Source organism: Lissotriton helveticus, chromosome 5_1, assembly GCF_964261635.1.
Source record: "Lissotriton helveticus chromosome 5_1, aLisHel1.1, whole genome shotgun sequence".
NCBI classification, from domain to species: Eukaryota; Metazoa; Chordata; class Amphibia; order Caudata; family Salamandridae; genus Lissotriton; species Lissotriton helveticus.
The window spans coordinates 106,636,177-106,654,933 of record NC_136065.1 but is presented as its reverse complement, the minus strand read 5'-3'; positions in this window follow the sequence as shown (position 1 = coordinate 106,654,933).

The window sequence follows — 18,757 nt, the reverse complement described above, 5'->3', positions numbered from 1 at the left end:
ACAGCGTTTACAACGCAACTTTTACAACGAACTACCTTTACCCCGCAACTTTTACAACGCAAGTCGTTCCAACGACTTGCCCTGGGGGGCGCTCTAGGATAGGGAATAGTTCAATTTACTATCCAACACCTTCCCTACTATCCACGGGGACTGGAGTTGGAATAGTAAATTAAACTATTCACTATCCAGCGCCCCCCAACGCAAGTCGTTGTAACAACTTGCGTTGTAAAAGTTGCATGGTAAAGGCATGCGTTGTAAAAGCATGTGTGCTAACGACATACATCCCTCCTAGCTCATCATGGGACATGGCGTTAGAACCACTGCACGGAACAACTAAAAGATTTTTCACAAAAGCATCCTCTGCATGCTGTATCTCATCAACATCCACCGTGCCCCAGATGGCTGCCCCATAGGTAGCTGCTGCAATAGATTTACCTGAACATATGGCCAGCATCTCCTGTACAGGTTTCCTCCATAATTTCTTACTAAAGCATAGCACGGCCGGAGTTGACTTTCTTGGCGACGGCATATTTACCTAATAGCATACTCAAACTGAGGAATTGATCGATGGTGCCTAACCCCCTTCTTAAAGCCGTATTGTGTATCCACTAAAATGTTATTGGCCTCGGCCCCATCCCCCAGTCTATGCAACAGAACACGGGTCATTCCCTTAGAGGTGGAATCAAGTAGAGATATAGGTCTATAATTCTTTGGGCATGATGTGTCTACCTTTTTATAGACTGGAACTATGATTGATTTTGTGCCATGTCTCCAGAGGGCCTACCCTGGTGATGGCATTAAATACACTCAGCAAGTCATATCAGACTGTTGAGTAATCAAGTTGAGACAAGGCATCAATCTAGTGATGTCCATTGCTGCCAAAGCAAGACCTTTTTTCAGGCTCTGGGGCAGTTCATGGTTAGTGGGCAGTATCATGTGGGCACTGTTGATTACTATTGGGGCCAGAAGATTGGGGTGTACTCCATTTAGACAACCACAGTATTCTCTTTAGTGATTTGACTCTCACATGGTAGCAAGCCGAACAATCAAGGCTTACTCCTTGGAGGCGGAGAAGGGCTAGAAACTCAAATCTAGTATGAGACAGTAAAAAGCTCCTAATACCATAGGGTTTAGTCAGTGCTTTCCTTTATAAAAGAGAAAATAAATTTAACAAGTAAGTAAATGGAACAGTCAAAAGTAAGATCTCAAAATAAAATAGCACTATATTTAGTTGAAATACAATCCCAATGTTTTGATAGCTCCTTAGCACTCGGCGGTAGATTTTAGTTAACCCTGATTGGCCCTATAACCAGTGTAATGCTATTGGACTTGACTTGTTTCAACTCTGATCTCTGATGGCTTTTAGGTCTGCGATTCTTAGTGTAGGCTACACTGCTGCTGAAGTGTCTAAAAAGTGGGCAAGGGATACTGAGACAAATCTGTTCTCGGAGTATCAACACACATATGGTACCAGTGGGTTGAAAAAAAGGTGTCACTCCTAAAAATAATCCAAGCCCAGAATTGAAGGTGCCACCAAAAAATATGCAGTCCAAAATCCCACCACAAAAGTTCCTTTGGGTGCTTCCGGTGTGACCGCGTATCAGAAGTCATTTTCATGAAAACTCTGGAATGCAAGAGGAGAGCGTGGCTAGAGCTGTGCTACCTTTTGGAAAGATTGGCACTTTACAAATCCTTAACACATGCATATGTTTCTTAAGTGCCATATGCATGTATTGCAGCAGATTTTTGTTCAGACAGGCCTGAGGTTGACGATATGCATGCTTGTATCATAATAATGTAGGTTTTATAACTTAAGCAATCTTCACCCTGACATCTGTGGACGTGTCGTACCCTGATAGTCTGGAAATCCTAAAATGTTACTTCAATCAAAATGCCCACATTTAGTGGATTGGAGATTGTTAAACCCCAATTTTAGGAGGCAATGTGTTCCCTCATTAAGGCATCTCCCAATGCCTCAAAAATCTGAAATAAATCTATTATGTAAATAGGCCCACTTAATACTTGAGTTCTAGATCAATAAGTTAAATGATTTTACTACACAATTCAAAAGTAAGATGTTACAGAGTCAATGCCATGAATACTGTCAACAAAAAGGGTAATACAGAGAAATGCAAAACCAGAAAATATTTTAAGTCCCAAGTGGGCACAAATTAAAGAAACTAATAGACAGCATCCCTAGTAGAACAGGGAAGTCTTCTGGCTCACTCCATATTTAAGGGTTGTATACATTATTTGTGCATATGAAATTAACATAAACTGCAGAGTCACTGTGGTTTGAGCACATGCATCATTTCATCAGCAAATCAGAGCACATGAACAAAAAACATCATATTACCTTAATTCCTATGCACTATCCCACTACCTGAATAACTATTTTACCTCCTTTATGCTAATGCTGTCCACAGATGCTAGAACAAACATGACCAATAATGTGTTATATGAATGAACAGGGCACAGTGAACCAGAGGAAGGACCTTGAGGATAAAGTGGCAGTTTGTGACTCACCCGGGCAAATTTAATCGAGAGCATCATATTCAATGACAGTGGAAATAAACGTACATCTCGCCTTGCCTATGTGCTGCTGAAATTGTGATGAGAGATGCGGGGAAAAGAGATGAGTGAAAAGGATGACCTTTATCTTAGACAAGAGGACGTTTATACCTAAATTGAGTTCTAGTTAACAAGCATTAGAGAAACCCACTGTTACACATTTTAAAGAATTCATGTCAGAAGCAACAGTGATATATCAGGGTATGCAGGTGTAATCGAGTGTGAAAATACATTCTGCACATTGGTAATAATCCACAAAAATAAGCACAAAAAAACTTTTCACAAATTCCCCCTCTGATTATTTCATAATCACTAAAACACACAATTCCCTGAATTAAACTAGTCAGCCATTATAACTCAGTCTGCATAGCGTTCTTCTTTCGAGTTGATTCTTCCATCAATTTTAGCTGATTGTTGTAAACACGATCTTTGGAATCCTCCACCTCGAATTATACTCTCTTATGTTTTACAACTTTCCTTTACCCACACCTACATTTTAAAAGCAAACACGCAGAGAGTTTAAATGAGAGAAACAGGACAATTGCATAAGTCATTACAATCATCAAAAGAGTTAGAATTGGCCTCAGCATTCCTCCTTCCAGACTATCCAACCACTCACCAACGCTGTAAAACCTTCCCCCATCCCACTAACGCAAGGACCTACTGTTTTCCTCAAGCCATGCTTTTCTAAAACATGGAGATCACAAGCGATATTAGTAATATTATTCCCATATGCATTAATAACCCTGCTGTTATCAGGTATGAATATGCAACATTCTTTTACTTCTAGTACCTTGCAAACATCAGCCTCCTTCATGAGAAGGATATCTAATGCTAAGGAGTTTTGCATAATTATTGGCCACATTGCGATTAACTCTAAATGAATCTGGATTTAAAACACCAGTCGTATTAGAAGCAGGCCGATCCACAAGTCTACACACAAGCATCTAATTTTCACATCATTCATAGTCACACCTACTGATGAAATAATAGCTCCTATTGTATCTAATACCATCTGTCATAAACTACGCTTTACTCTCTTCAAACCAACTCCATCATATATGCCACTCGTGATAGATTTTAGGAAACACCAATACAAGGTAACATGATCCTTCCCAATTATGCACCAGATTGAAATAAGCAGTCTTATCACACACATAATAAATTCTTCCCAGATTTGGTCCCTTACCAATTAGAAATCCTCCATTTGTAACAACTTTTCTCAGATTCACTTTCACACATTATTGTAACTGTATTTATATAGCACGTACTACCCCTGATGAGGCGTCAAAGTGCTTTTTAGCAAGTAGCACGCCACTCCAGAACCCCAGAAGGGTTAGTGGTGCATTAGTATAGGGAAATGTGTGTTAATTTGAGTGATGGATTTTTGAGTTTGTTAATTGGATTGAATAGGATAACGGAGGGATAGGCAAGGGAAGAGTCTAGAAATTGTTACTGGGAGTAGGAAGATGAGGCTTGGAAAGAGTAAAAGGAGAGAGGGAGGATGAAAGAGTCGCTAGAAAGGGACAAGGGAAATCATAGTAGTAAAATGAGGTTTGGAATGTGTCAAACGATGGATGGAAGAGAGAAGAATTTAGGGTTGCTTGGGAGAAGATTGCAGTAAAGTGAGATTTCAGGTGAGCGAAGGAGGGAGGGGGTGAAAGAGTCTAGAAAGGTTTATTTTGGAGATCATAGTAGTAGCAGTATGAGGTTTGGGATGTGTCATAGAGTTGGAGGGAAAAGATATACGGAGAGAGGTATAGGGTGACATGGAGCAGAGCATTGGAGAGTCAAATGTGTTTTTTCTTTTTTTCTTCTTCAACTGTAGGAGTAAAGTAATAAATATATAGATATATAACTACATAGAAAGGGCATACATGCATATTTTTCTTTTTCCACAGTAGGATTAAAGTAATACATATATAGATACAAGACTACATAGAAAGGGTATACACGTAAATGTTTTCTTCTTCTCCCACAGTAGGAGTAAAGCAATAAATATATAGAGAGACATAACTTAAAAGAAAGGGTATAAATGTATAAAGAAGACAATATATCGAGATTTAAAGTTGTACACTACAAACTCAGGCTTTCAAGTGTTGCTTTGGTTGTTAAGTGTATCCTTCTGCCTCCTAGGTTTTGCACATTTGCAACGAATGAGACACTTTTACAACAGAAAAATACTTTCAATAACCAATCACAGCTCTTTACCATTATATCCTACTCGGAGCAGCCAGAGAATATGTCAGTCTGTACATGGTAGAGTATTTGTTTCAAAAGCAACATTACAATGTCAGTGTATAGAAGTATAATCGAGTATGAAAATAAAGGCTGCACATTGTAAGCAAAGCACAAAAATATAAACTCAAACATCTTTAGCAAATCGCTTACCCTGTTTTTTTGGACAGAGTTTCCAATGTCATAGTGACTGACAAACATGACACGTTCATTAACACAAAGTTTGTTTTCAGGATTTTCTTTGTCTCTCTGGGGAAACCCACCTTTAACAAAGGCCTCCAGCTGATGCAGACTGTGGGTCCCTGTCTGCAGCAGGCTTCAGGCTTATGAGATAAATTGCCCTCCATTCGGGGTCATCTCCATTGGAGACAGGGCCCTCAGTCCTTGCACCCCACTAGGGTCGTCTGTGGTCTATTACACCGGATGTTTTCAAAAGACTTTGCTGCACGGGGCCATTCATGAACACACCTTGAACATGCTAAATTAGTTGATAATTTTTTTTTAAATGTGAGCGAAAATGTCCAAGAAAGTAGGATATATGAATGGGAGAAAAACTCAGCAACACCAACCATTAAGGCCTGACTGCAAGTATCCGAGTGAGCCTCAATCCATGTATAAAGAGGAGTTTGTGGAAGTCGCGGCGTTCATTATTGTGCGGTAATTACTGGAAATCTGCAATTATTTGTCACATTTTGCCAGGAAAAATCTGAATTTCCCTGAGGAATGTGTTCGAAAAAGACAAAACCTGCTGTAATCAGTGCGGAAAACCCCGATTCTGATAGTTATGACTCATTCCCCGAAGCAGAACCATAAGAGGTGGTGAAGATCACAGCTGGTAAATAGGTCACCACAAGCATCAGTCTTTACCAGGTGACGAAATGAGCAGCTTCTTCTGCATTACCTGAAGTAAGCGTCTGGTGGGAGAATTTTCCTGCAAAAAACTAATTCTCCTGGGAAATTTCCTAGCTATGTTTGTTTGGGAAACTTCACCAGCATCTAAAGTTCAACGAAATTCACAAAGTTTTCATCTTGGCGACGTTGTGAGCTCAGAACATCACACAACTCCGCTGACAGCATTGAAATTCCTTCACCCTTGCATTGTATTGTATTGTGTTGTATTGTTATACTACCCCTGACGAGGCATCGAAGCACTTTTTCGGCAAGTAGCACGCTACTCTGGGACCCATAAAGGATTTGTGGTGAATTAGTATAGTGAAATATGAAAGTAATTTGAGTGGTCGATATTAGTCAGTTATTTGAAGTGAGAAGGATAGCGGAGGAATACAAAGGGGCGAAAAGTTTGCGTTCATATAGAGCTTGTTACCCCTGATGGGGTGTTGAAGTGCTTTTCCAGCGAGTAGCACGCTACTACAGAACCCATAAAAGAATTTGGGCCCGATGTAGGTGGCCATTACCGGTCGGTAACGGCCGAATTCGGCCGTTACCGACCGGTAAATGGGTCATTGAGATGTAGGGGACCATTTTACAGAATTGGTAAATTTACCGAATCGGTAAATTTACCGATTCTGTAAAATACCGAATCGGTAATTTTACCGATTCGGTAAATCTCACATGTAGGTGGCACTGCAAACAGTGCCACAGGCCTTTAGGAGTCGGTATTTTACCACCCAATCCAATTGGGTGGTGAAATACCGAATCCAGGTGTGCATGCACATCTGTGCATGCACACCTGTGCCATGTGACACACAGACATGCCCTTAGGGCATGTCTGTGTGCCACATGGCACACATGCCTGTAATTGGGGTGTCAGAGGGTGTCAAAGTGACACCCCCTGCACCCTTGCAAAATTCGGTATTTACCGATTTGGTAAATACCGATTCGGTAATGCCCATTGATTCCTATGGGCTTCAATGCCCATAGTAATCAATGGGCATTACCGATTCGGTATTTACCGAATCGGTAAATACCGATTCCTTCCGATTCGGTAATTATGAAAATATAATTACCTACATCTGGCCTCCTCTTTTTTACCACTTCTTAAATACCGATTCGGTATGAATCGGTATTTAAGAAGTGGTAAAAAAGATTTACCTACATCGGGCCCTTAGTGTTGAAAATGAGTATAGCAAAATATGAAGTAATTTGAGTGGTGGATATGTTATTCAGTTATTTGGGTAGAGAAGGGTAGTGGCAGGATAGAATAGGGTAAGAGGTTTGTATGTATGTATATATATATATATACTAGAAGCCCGTCCCGACGTTGTCCGAGTATGAATTGCTGCCGGCCAGTAGCATATTGTTTTGTAGGATTTCGTTTTGATAGCATTTCTTATCTGTGACAGGCCTGTGAAACGCTCCGATTCACAGTGCACTGCTGATGAACTTAAGAGTGCGCGTTCAGTAGTGTGTGAACTCGAGTTTCCCTACTTTATTTTTCCTTGCAATATTATATAGCGCGAATTCGACGACATGGCATGAGCACAATTTACATTACAGAAGAACACATTCATTTGTGGTAGGCACGGGAAGACAAAGCGATTTGCCTGGAATCACAGGATGTTGAGTTGATGCCGAGATTCGAACGTAGCTCCCCAGCTCCCCAGCTCTAAAGTTCGCAATTCTAGAACTTGTGGCGGGAGGTGTGTCTAAAAGTGTATGTCGGTGCTGGCCATCAATGAGAGAGTGAACAAAGAACAAAGAACAAACCCCGCCAGTGGATAATATGGTCCCAAGTCTGGGATCCTAATGTACATGGGGTGATAAACCTAGAAGTTGGTACTGCACATTACAAAATTAACATAAATCAATTATTTATAAGAGACAGTTTTTAGCAAATATATAAGTATTTTTATTTTAGTGTAGAAAACATTTATGTACATCCATAACACATAATTATTTTATAAATATAATACACATAATCAATTTGAAAGCGATAAAAAAGTGACAAAATTACATACTTATTTTGAACCTACCCAGTAACATTTTCATACTTCAATCATACTATCATTCTTTCAGTTTTTCAAAGCCTAATCCTACCTAAGAATCAAACATTCCACTCTCATTCTTCAATCAATACAGGTTGTTCTGTTGTATGCCACACAAAGATGGTAAATATGTGGCATAGAGCAGAATATTGTTCCAGACAATTGATCTTATCACGGCATCTAATCGATACTCTATAATGTGTTGTATTTCTGGAACCACGGGCCGACGCGCGTTTCGGTGAATGGCCGGGTGGGCCACACCTTCGTCAGGGCTGGGAAATGTTGACTGGGAGAGAACAGGATAGTAATCTAAAAATAAAACACAATGCCTTAGTATTTATCTACATCACAGTCAAATTTATCAAGGCATATCTCATTCTAATAAATTTCTCTTTTCCAACATAGATAAAATTTGAGCACATAATTGTCTTTTTTTCTGCTCGTGGTTTATATATTCGTCACAATGACAGCGTGCAGTACCAAACAACACTAGGGCCACTCCCTAAGTTAGTCTCCCACAAGGTGAGATCTATAAGAGGCAATTTGGATAGCCTGGGCTGAGCAACCAAAAAGAGAGCATTTAAACAGTTTAACATCTTTCATAACTTCCATTTACTCACATTGTATACCATAATCATTCTCGAACACATGTTGACCAAACGCAAAAGTATTAGGGTTATTGTACTACAAGTTGGTAGTTCAGAAGAGCGACATTTAAGGGCCAGACTTTTAGTATCTCTTGGACCTAACATGTCTAGGATGTAACATAAAGTAAAGTAGGTGATAACAACTAACAACGGTATAGAATCGCATCTAATCAATTTAACTGCATATTAATGCCCAAAATGGGCATAATTTACCTATTAATAGTTTTTGTTTTAAAAAAGCAATACAAAGGCTAATAGCACGGTCTAGGTTTCAGATTTACCTGCGATAGTCCGTAACGGATTCCTTAGAGCAAAGGGCGCATAGGATGTTTTTTCCCCCTTATTTCCGCAATGCAGGACACTGTTTAGATGAAAAAATGCTTTTTGTTTATAAATTATCCTCATTGATTAATTCCTACCAGACTGTCAGTATGTTTTTAGTTCCATTACCTGAGTCTTTAAGTCTGTTTTATCAAGGATAGAATTCCACTACGCACAGATTTATAGATGAAAAAGTGGCCTGAGGATTGCTATACAATGCAAGTTTTTTCCTCTTCCCCCGGAATATCAAGCATGAGTCCCTACGATAAAAGGATATTATAAATATACATACTACCCATTATTAACCTAAAGCGGAGATGCCATTATTTTATAATTTATACACACCATGAATGTTGAATCAGGGGCGGCTAGTCAGGACAAATCTGCATCTGGATTGAAAATGACAAAAAAGCCATTAAAGTATCATTATATACAAAACCTACGGCTCGAAACACCTTACTCCAGTATTCCAGCTTTCATCCGCGGAACCAGAGAGATAGTATCCCCTATAGCCAATTTTTGCGTATTAGGAGGAATTGCTCGGATATGCACGATTTCCTGACCCAAGCGGATATCCTGCAGGAAAAACTTCGATTTCGAGGCTATCCAGCCAGGCTGATCAAACAGTCCTTTAAACGGGCCAGATACACCGACAGAGAGGCTATGTTCACCCCAAGAAACCCTGAGAAAACCAACCAGCTTGTATGTATAACTCGCCACTCCGAAATGAACCATAAGATAAGACAAGCCGTTAATTCTAGTTGGCATATTTTGAATGCAGAAAAGGAGAAACCACATCTAACTCGACCGATTTTTGCCTTCAGAAAAAATCCCAACTTAAAGAACCACCTGGTCAGGGGGAAATTCAAGGAAACACTGGAAAATACTCAAACCTCTATGACCGGACTTGAACCGATATATGGAAACCATAAATGTGGGACCTGCCACATTTGTCCTCAAGCTATTGTTGGAGAGACAGTCAGTACCAACGACCGTACGATATCTGTGCGACGGAATGGAATCATGACAAACTGTCGCACAAGCAATATCGTCTATCTAATCCTGTGCCCATGCAACCTCCCATATGTTGGGGAGACGGGCAGAGAATGTAGGACGCGAATAGGGGAACACAAATCGAACATCAGGAACGAAAAAACCACGGCTCCCTTGGTCACTCACTGGCTTGAAAAAGAGCACAGTGAACATGATCTACGTTGGTTCATCCTAGAAAAAATAAAAGCGGACCCAGGCACTGACCCCAAAGGTCTGAGAAAAAAACGGGAGGTGTTCTGGATCTTCTACTTGGATACTGTAAACAGAGGACACAACGAAGAATGCCCTTGGCATCAGGCGTTCATGTAAAAAATAAATATTGACAAACGAAAAAATATTTCTTTACATAACCAAGAAGTAAAGAACTATGAAGCAACTGTCGCGTCCTGGATAATTAATTTAAGGGTTTAGTAGTGAACAGCAAACTATAATATACATAGAATACCGCATCTTGAATTAAACTATAGGGACTGGCTTACCTTCCTAAGAGCAATAACAAAGTGACCTTATAAATAGGTCGATGATCTATATCCATAATGCCATGAACGTCTATGAATATCGCCAAATCCATGAGGATGATAGCCTAGTGACCTGTTTGATAGGTTTATCATTTGCACTCGGAGCACTTTATAAGTGCGTGTAAAATGCACTAAAATTAATATGTTGGCACTTCCATCTTAATCTGCATGGCGGACTTGTTTGAGAGGTTTATCATTTGCATCCGTGGCACCTTATTAGTGCGTTTAAAATGCACTAAAATTAATATGTTGGCACTCCCAGCTTATAATGAATATAAATGAAATTACATAATCCTGTTTAAAGTCGGTGATTACAGCAACATAATACCAGCTACTAATCCCCACTAAAAGATGGCCGCTCTGGTGCCACTCACAAATCACTTAGTCCGTCTTTGACCGTCCTACCTGCAAGCGATCACTTAGTCCGTCTTTGACCGTCATACCCGGAAGCAGCTGATTGATTGCCTGTTCGGCGCGGGAATTTGGGCTATTTAAATCCAAGTAGACTTAGTGCCCTTGCGAGTCCTGCCCCGTTCGAGGATAGGTCGAGTGGGTCAATCGACGGAACCCCATCTATGGACTCCTTGCAAAGAACACCGAGTAAGTACGCTTTGTTGAGGATCCCCGCTGACGCCAAATTAGAATGCGCAAAGAAGGTTTTTTCATTCTGCCTTTCTTCACGTTTAAACCCTAGGCAGCTCCCCTTAAAGACCTCCAGACTAAGTGCGCCTGCAACAGAACTCCAACGTAGGACGTTTGTTCAGGAATCCCGAGTAAGTGCTCTTTATCCTGACGCCAAATTAGAATGCGCAAAGAAGGTTTTTTTCATTCTGCCTTTCTTCACGTTTAAACCCTAGGCAGCTCCCCTTAAAGACCTCCAGACTAAGTGCGCCTGCAACAGAACTCCAACGTAGGACGTTTGTTCAGGAATCCCGAGTAAGTGCTCTTTATCCTAGTCGCCGGTCTTTATTAAGTAAAATTCACGTAGAGGCTTTCCTCACTCTGCCTCCACCTTTTTGTTTCTATTTTTAAACATTAGGAAGTTTCGTGCAAGGACTAATTAATTAAGGGAACTAGTGAACCTTATCAGCCCAGCAAAATCAACAGAATTTAAACTACGGACAGCGTGCCATCCAAGTTAAGTAAGTGTGATCATTTGATAGTATGGTCTCTTTAAACAAAATGCGCCAGCACGCCTTATTTATTCAATCACTGTTCTTCATTAGGCGGATATATGCCAGCTGTGTTGGGTGATGCAGATTTGTCCTGACTAGCCGCCCCTGATTCAACATTCATGGTGTGTATAAATTATAAAATAATGGCATCTCCGCTTTAGGTTAATAATGGGTAGTATGTATATTTATAATATCCTTTTATCGTAGGGACTCATGCTTGATATTCCGGGGGAAGAGGAAAAAACTTGCATTGTATAGCAATCCTCAGGCCACTTTTTCATCTATAAATCTGTGCGTAGTGGAATTCTATCCTTGATAAAACAGACTTAAAGACTCAGGTAATGGAACTAAAAACATACTGACAGTCTGGTAGGAATTAATCAATGAGGATAATTTATAAACAAAAAGCATTTTTTCATCTAAACAGTGTCCTGCATTGCGGAAATAAGGGGGAAAAAACATCCTATGCGCCCTTTGCTCTAAGGAATCCGTTACGGACTATCGCAGGTAAATCTGAAACCTAGACCGTGCTATTAGCCTTTGTATTGCTTTTTTAAAACAAAAACTATTAATAGGTAAATTATGCCCATTTTGGGCATTAATATGCAGTTAAATTGATTAGATGCGATTCTATACCGTTGTTAGTTGTTATCACCTACTTTACTTTATGTTACATCCTAGACATGTTAGGTCCAAGAGATACTAAAAGTCTGGCCCTTAAATGTCGCTCTTCTGAACTACCAACTTGTAGTACAATAACCCTAATACTTTTGCGTTTGGTCAACATGTGTTCGAGAATGATTATGGTATACAATGTGAGTAAATGGAAGTTATGAAAGATGTTAAACTGTTTAAATGCTCTCTTTTTGGTTGCTCAGCCCAGGCTATCCAAATTGCCTCTTATAGATCTCACCTTGTGGGAGACTAACTTAGGGAGTGGCCCTAGTGTTGTTTGGTACTGCACGCTGTCATTGTGACGAATATATAAACCACGAGCAGAAAAAAAGACAATTATGTGCTCAAATTTTATCTATGTTGGAAAAGAGAAATTTATTAGAATGAGATATGCCTTGATAAATTTGACTGTAATGTAGATAAATACTAAGGCATTGTGTTTTATTTTTAGATTACTATCCTGTTCTCTCCCAGTCAACATTTCCCAGCCCTGACGAAGGTGTGGCCCACCCGGCCATTCACCGAAACGCGCGTCGGCCCGTGGTTCCAGAAATACAACACATTATAGAGTATCGATTAGATGCCGTGATAAGATCAATTGTCTGGAACAATATTCTGCTCTATGCCACATATTTACCATCTTTGTGTGGCATACAACAGAACAACCTGTATTGATTGAAGAATGAGAGTGGAATGTTTGATTCTTAGGTAGGATTAGGCTTTGAAAAACTGAAAGAATGATAGTATGATTGAAGTATGAAAATGTTACTGGGTAGGTTCAAAATAAGTATGTAATTTTGTCACTTTTTTATCGCTTTCAAATTGATTATGTGTATTATATTTATAAAATAATTATGTGTTATGGATGTACATAAATGTTTTCTACACTAAAATAAAAATACTTATATATTTGCTAAAAACTGTCTCTTATAAATAATTGATTTATGTTAATTTTGTAATGTGCAGTACCAACTTCTAGGTTTATCACCCCATGTACATTAGGATCCCAGACTTGGGACCATATTATCCACTGGCGGGGTTTGTTCTTTGTTCTTTGTTCAGTCTTTCTTCCCCCTCGACCCGCCTACATCCAATAAGAAGCCCATTGGGGAACCCCCTTCTTTTGCCTCATCAATGAGAGAGACCTGTGCATTTTTCAAATCGGTGGTGAAAAAATATGAGTATTTTGCTGGAGATGTGGGCCGCCGTGCCACCAATGTACTTAACGGGGGAGGGTAAACACCCATTATTCCGCAACTTTCTTTCCGCATACCATCACTCCGCATACTTTCATTACGAAAGTACCATGACTCCGCAATGCCATTATAACGCATGGCATTACATTTTATATGCTTTTACCGCGCATACATTTACAACGAAATTCGTTGTAAATGCATGAATGGTAAAAGCATGTTTTTTTGTAGTGTTTGGATAAGGTAAGTATGGGTATAGGGGTATGTGTTTTGGGCTACTGAGGTATATGTTTTGGGGTGTTTGGGTATTTTAAGGGTTCAGATATAGTTTTGGGTTATGGGGTACAGGGGTAGTTTTAGGGTTTAGGGGTAGGTATGGGTTTTGGGGTACAGGGGTATTTTTAGGGTGCAGGGCTAGGTTTGGGTTTTGGGGTATAGGGGTATTTTTAGGGTTCAGTGGTAGGTTTGGGTTTTGGGGTACAGGGGTATTTTAAGGGTTCAGGGCTAGGTTTGGGTTTTGGGGAACAGGGGTATTTTTTGGGTTCAGGGCTAGGTTTGGGTTTTCGGGTACAGTGGTATTTTAGGATTCTGGGGTAGGTTTGTGTTTTGGGGTACAGGGTTATTTTTATGGTTCAGGGGTAGGTTTGGGTTTTGGGGTACAGGGGTATTTTAAGGGTTCAGGGCTAGGTTTGGGTTTGGGGTACAGGGGTATTTTAGGGTTCAGGGGTAGGTTTGGGTTTTGGGGTACAGGGGTATTTTTAGGGTTCAGGGCTAGGTTTGGGTTTTGGGGTACAGGGGTATTTTTAGGATTATGGGGTAGGTTTAGGTTTTGAGGTACAGGGGTATTTATAGGGTTTAGGGCTAGGTTTGGGTTTTGGGGTACAGGGGTATTTTTAGGGTTTAGGGATAGGTTTGGGTTTTGGGGTACAGGGTATGTTTATAGGGTTAAGATGGGTTAGTGTTGGGGTATTTTAAGGAGTAAGGGTGGGTTATGATTATGGGGTGCAGGGGTATTTAAAGGGAGCAGGGTGGACACCCGGAGCTGGAATGTTCAGAACCTGGGAAGAAAAAACAATGAAATATTGGGCACAACGCTCGCTTTTTTTTCCGAAATCCCGCGCCCCGCACACGCCCACGCCCCCAGCACTCGCCCACAGCACACGATATGAGACATGGCATGAAGGGCGGAACGTACCACACGACCCCAGCGTTTGTTATGCCCCCAGCACACGCCCACAGCACAACGCAGACACGCCCACAAGGGACTACTTTGCTGGCACGGTTCTTTTACCTTTTAAATGTATATGGTGGGCGTCTGCATAGCCTATGTCCTTCTGCTGCAACTGCCCTTTCCAACGCTGTATTGGGTGCTGTGATTGGTGCTGTGGTTCCTGAGATTACCCGCCTCAAAAGTTTGGGCTCTCTCTTTATTATATTAGTATGGATATATATATATGTCATTCCTGCGTTTTAGTAATACTCAGTCTTTTCTGCACATGGCCTCTGACTGCAAAGTCAAGGAATATTTTGAAAAGCAAGGTTTGATGGTCATGTATTTGTCATTCAATATGAGGCCGAACCACTCGGAGGCTGGCCGCAGATTTTTTTTTTTTTTTTAAACTCCTATGTCCTGTTGTTTGACAGCTAGTTTGAAGTGACATTTAATTGATATTCTGTTTTTCTTTTAAAAGTCGCCTCGATGACACAGCGGCGCTTTTGAAGACACCTGCCTAATCTTAATATAATAAGGTGTAAAAACCGGGCTCGTGCCTTTGGTATGTAGTCTTTTTTTTCGCTCCTTGCTGCAGCTCAGGTGCTGAACTCTGTGGTTTTAAGTGTGAATGTCACTGCTTTTAGCTCTTTAAGCATTTAAATCTAGCAGAATTTCAGCAAGTTTACTTTATATCCTACTTTATTTCAAGTATTTATGCAGTTCTGAAGCTGCCCAGAGGCCAGAACGTTCCAGGAAGTTTTCACGTGGGATCCGCGCATGCGCGTAGCCGTAGACCACAGGTTTGCTGCTTCAGGGCATCGTCCGCGGTGATGTAGTCCATAGACACTTCAGGGCAACAGGACCCCCACCCCACACTTAGCATGCATCCCGCAAATAACACACTAGACACCAGTGTTAGATTAGGAAGAAACTGCTGCAGGTTTATTTTATTACATACAACGTTATGTAATCATAGTGGGTTATCTTACGGGCAATCCAAGGGCAGGCCGCATTCTCGCCACCTGCCCGCCTGATGAGCCAGGCAGCACCGTGGCGAACCACCATGTGCTGCCCCGTATGGTAAACATAATACTCACGCCCCTTGCGGGGCGTACTAGGCAAACCCCCGGTTGCACAGGCCCACAACCGCCCGAAGGACAAATGGGGCGCCGACACATGTTCCCGGAACCTCCCCTGAGGCCCCAGGTCTTAGGCTCTGGCACCCCTATGTGCCCGCTGAGGTCCAGTGCTGAACTTCTCTGCTTCCGGATTGCCCTGTAACTCCGCCTGCAACGAAAATTAGAACATTAGAACGTTCAAACTGTCCTCCACAAGCTGACACACAGGGTGAGAGGTCGGGAGGGAAAATGTGTGTCCCCACGAGGACACTACGACGCGTCCGGTGCGGCAAAGAGGCAGAAAAGATGGCGAGGGGGGCTTAAGTACCCCTCGCCCTGCCTGCCGCACCGGACGTGACCCTCAGCTCCTCCTAGCTCCCCTCGGGACTCCGCCTGCCCGGGGGAGGAGAGAGGCTAGAGAGGGGCGGGGGGAAGCCCTCTGTGTCTAAGGGGCCGCCCTCCTGATGGCCACTGCGTGGCCTCGGGCAGCCGCATAGACACTTCAGGGCAACAGGACCCCCCACCCCACACTTAGCATGCATCCCGCAAATAACACACTAGACACCAGTGTTAGATTGGGAAGAAACTGCTGCAGGTTTATTTTATTACATACAACGTTATGTAATCATAGTGGGTTATCTTACGGGCAATCCAAGGGCAGGCCGCATTCTCGCCACCTGCCCGCCTGATGAGCCAGGCAGCACCGTGGCGAACCATCCTTGTGCTGCCCCTTACGGTAAACATAATACTCACGCCCCTTGCGGGGCGTACTAGGCAAACCCCCGGTTGCACAGGCCCACAACCGCCCGAAGGACAAATGGGGCGCCTTCACGTGTTCCCGGAACCTCCCCTGAGGCCCCAGGTCTTAGGCTCAGGCACCCCTATGTGCCCGCTGAGGTCCAGTGCTGAACTTCTCTGCTTCCGGATTGCCCTGTAACTCCGCCATAGCCCAGCCGGCGGCAACCGTCGCCAGACGGGCCCCCCACTACTTAGCCTCCTTCCTACCTGCAACCTTTGTACGTATGTCTATCCAATAACCTTTCTCAGTAGCAGTGCATCCATATAACCGGACTGCTTCCTGCCGGGCAAAAAGAGGGTCCCTCCCAAAAGAGGGCAGAGAACCTATCCCTGCAAAATTAGGCCGAAGCTGTTACTCAAAACATTCTTGCCGGCCAAGGCCACTCAAGCTGACATAGAAGGACTGTGTAGATCCTACGCTGTGCACACTTTATTTACATAAGACTGAAGGGTTAAAGCTATCCCTCTGCGCTAGGAAGTTATGCAGCTGAGTACCATAAGGATCATAATCTGACCCCCGTGAGAAGCTTGTAGCACACCCTGTCATCTCTAACATGACTGTGAGATATGCGGCATAACCTACATTTTAAACGTTAATGCCTGCACAGGCATCTCACTTATTCCAAGGAAAACGGCATAGAAAGCCCAAGATATCTGTCAGCCACGAGAGCCGGGGGCGTCATGTACTCCTGCTGCACTCGAGCCTCGTACACATAAACAGCCCACAACGCTTGCATGATTCCTGTAAACAGACATTATCACAGGCCAAGGCCCAGACACCACTGCTTCAGGGTGAGGCTGGCGTGCATGTGCTTTAGTTTAATCGCTTGTGCTTCTATACTCAAAATATACAGGCGATTATTGTAGGGAAAATACGAAAGTATTACGATAATTAACTAGTGAGGTGTACCTCCATTAGATATAACAGGATCTAAAGGAAAAAACAGCTGGCTCCACATGCTCTCCTGATTTTCGCCTGGAGACTGCTTAGTCCATGCTACCTTTAAGATAGCTTGTCTGAAGTTGACTTAAAACCACCCACTTAAGGGATTGCTTAGACTGGTACAAGGTGCCACCAGGATTTGGAGACAACAAACAATAGGCCAACAGCTCACATTGGGAGGGGCTCCATGAGAATCTAAGGATACTCCAGTATACACAATAGGCTGTTCCGACACAGGCCAGGGGAGCCCAGCGACACGTGAACATGTTCGTGACGCCGAGCGTCCCATTCCTAAAAGAAACACACTGAGCAAAGCCACCCCCCTCTGAGTGAAACAAGCAAAGGGGGTGAAAAGTTACCAGACCGAATAATCAGATCCCCCGCAAAAGCTGGGAAAAGTGTGAGGGCCACTTCCCAAAGAGCGCCACCAGCAAAACGCCCTGACGGCAAGTATGGAAAATGTATAATTTAAGGTGGCCAGGAAATTATCGCACAGCAGTAAGGGCTGCAAAAAGCTGATAAGAGCAATACCAATAGCTAAAAACACAGGAGTAACCAACATTAAATGAATCTCCGTGTACACCTAGGAGAAGACCGCGTGGTGTCCCAGGGGGTATACAGGTCCAGGCTGGCCTCCCGTCTGCTCGGGCAAGGACGCCTCACACTCCGTTACTCACAGTGAGGCTGCCTGAGTCAGCATGCTTGGCCCCAGACAGCGCTGCTTACCGACAACAGATGCACTAATGCCCAGTCAAGCAGCAGTCAAACTGTCCTCCACAAGCTGACACACAGGGTGAGAGGTCGGGAGGGAAAATGTGTGTCCCCACGAGGACACTACGACGCGTCCGGTGGGGCAAAGAGGCAGAAAAGATGGCAAGGGGGCTTAAGTACCCCTCGCCCTGCCTGCCGCACCGGACGTGACCAACAGCTCCTCTTAGCTCCCCTCGGGACTCCACCTGCCCGGGGGAGGAGAGAGGCTAGAGAGGGGCGGGGGAAGCCCTCTGTGTCTAAGGGGCCGCCCTCCTGATGGCCCCTGCGTGGCCTCGGGCAGCCGCAAAGTCTGTGGAACACATCACGTTTTCAGGCCTTTCCTTCATTTTAGAAAATATGTTCGATATGAAGGTGAAGAGAGAGTTCAGGTCCAGAGGGAGGAGCTTGGCACGCGAACACGTTGATCCGGTTGGATGGAAAGCTTGGGTGGATGCAGAGACTGGGTGGATGCAGTGTCTGGGTGGGTGGAGAGTCAAGGTGGGTGGAGAGTCTGGGTGAATGCAGACTATGGGTGGGTGCAGAGTCTGGGTGGGTGGAGAGTCTGGTTGGATGCAGGGTCTGACGGGGTGCAGAGACTG